Genomic DNA, 2,179 nt, shown 5'->3' on the forward strand with positions numbered 1-2,179 from the left:
GTTTTTTTTTTTTCTTGTAATATAATTATAACAATCTTGTAATAACTTTCATAAATTATGCTGTAATCATAGTTTTGTTAATATGAGAAGCAGCATTTGAGGTTGCTTAATGTTCAAGACAAATGATAGACAAATCTAGGGAAAACAAGACGCTTGAAAGGGCTTACCTATTCAAGCTGCCAACCATCTTTTAAATTTAGTGGAATGTTCAATTAGCTTTTATTTTAGAGGGATTTTTTTTGAAAAAGTGATTGATATAGGGAGAAAGAGACTGATACTTCTCATATATTGTTGCAAAATTACAATTATTATTTCCCCTCCACACAACCTATACCGTCCACATCACAAAACATACCAAGCAAACAACTGACAGATTAGTTAAGAGGTCTTCCATTTTATTTTGGCAGTTCATGAAAATGGAATTTAATTGTAGAAAAAGTAAAATAATTTTAGCTGAATGTCATTTGATTTATTCAAACTGGGGACCAGGGACATTTTTAACAAAGGTTTTGAAACTTCTTTAGAAATCAAGAAGCTGCTATGGAAAGATAAGAGAAGAGGTTTGAGAATTCTCTATCAGAAATTTTAAGGTTTCTTCCTTCTGCTTTTTTCACATTAACTGGTAATTATCCAGAAAGGCACATAATAATGCAGAAATGACAGGAGCCAACAAAGGTTTTTCTGAGATATGTAAATTGTCAGTGATCAGCAAGGTGCAACAGAAAGGCTTTCTATAGCACAATTATTTATGCCAGTTCAGTTTGCTTTTAGGGAACAGTGATGGCCTGCTACAGAGAATCTCCTTACCATGGGCCTTGCACATGAGCTTCCAACAGTAACTAAGAAAATATGGCAAAAAGATTGTTTAAAATCCTGGTGATTGCTCCTTATTTAGAAATTGTTTTCCGAAAAAACAGTATTTTGATAATCAAGTTGTCACATTAAGCAATAAAAATTTCCTTTAATTTCCCAGCATTCCACAACTATTAGAGACTTCCTTTTTAATATATACATAATAATTTAATCACAGTATGAATGTGGAGCTTATCAGGACCCTATAGATAATCAACCCACACATCCCATATATATATCATGAAGGTTTTTTTTTTTTATTTTAAGGTTTTTTATTTATTTCTGAGAGAGAGAGAAAGCGTGATAAGGGGAGGGTCAGAGAGAGAGGGAGACACAGATTCCAAAACAATCTCCAGACTCTGAGCTAGCTGTCAGCACAGAGCCCGATGCGGGGCTCAAACCCACAAACTGTGAGATCATGACCTGAGCCAAAATCAGCCACCCAACCGACTGAGCCATCCAGGCACCCCTATATATCATGATGTTTGGGAGGGACTTCTTTAGGGTAGACCCCAGAATGGCTTCTTTACAGAGCCATTTCTTTCCCATAAAGATTTCCTAAGATGCACAATAAAAATGTCTCCTTCACATATAGGTAAAACAGTACACTTATCGTGATGAGCACTGAGTAATGAATAAAATTGCTGAATCTTTTTATTGTACATCTGAAACTAATATAACATTGTATGTTAATTACACTTTAATAAAATAAATACACTTCCAAAGGAATGTCTTAACAAATGTGTCTTATTCAGAACCCTGGTTTTATTCACTTTATACTTGTTTTGATCTCTTAACAGTGCCAAAAACTGGGCAAATTTTATTACACACAGAAAGTGCCTAATAATTAACCAGTAACATAAAAATAAAAATAATATTACTGACAACTATCATATATTACATGTTTACTAAAAGCCAAGATATTAACTCATTTAATCCTAAAGAAACAAGCAAACAAACAAATATGAGATGTGTATTATTCTCCCAAATTTACAGATGAGGAGACTCAGAAGAGCTTCTTAATTTGTCCAAGAACAACCTTGTCATTACCAAATTAGTTTAGATTTTAGTTGTATTTCATTTATGTGGACTATTCTCTTAATCACTGGATAGTAAAATTTTTAGAATGAATATTGTTTGAATAGATAAATAAATGATGACAGGTTTTTTTGAGTTATCTAACCCAGTTCTTTTTTTCTTTCATAGTTTATTGTGAGGTTGGTTTCCATATAACACCCAGTGCTAATGATGACAGTTTTTAAATCACTTATCTCTTTCCAGAAGTCCCTTATTTCTATATATGCTTAGTTTTACATTTGGTCACCTT

Source organism: Hyaena hyaena, unplaced genomic scaffold, assembly GCF_003009895.1.
Source record: "Hyaena hyaena isolate Hyena2069 unplaced genomic scaffold, ASM300989v1 scaffold_2415, whole genome shotgun sequence".
Lineage (NCBI taxonomy): Eukaryota > Metazoa > Chordata > Mammalia > Carnivora > Hyaenidae > Hyaena > Hyaena hyaena.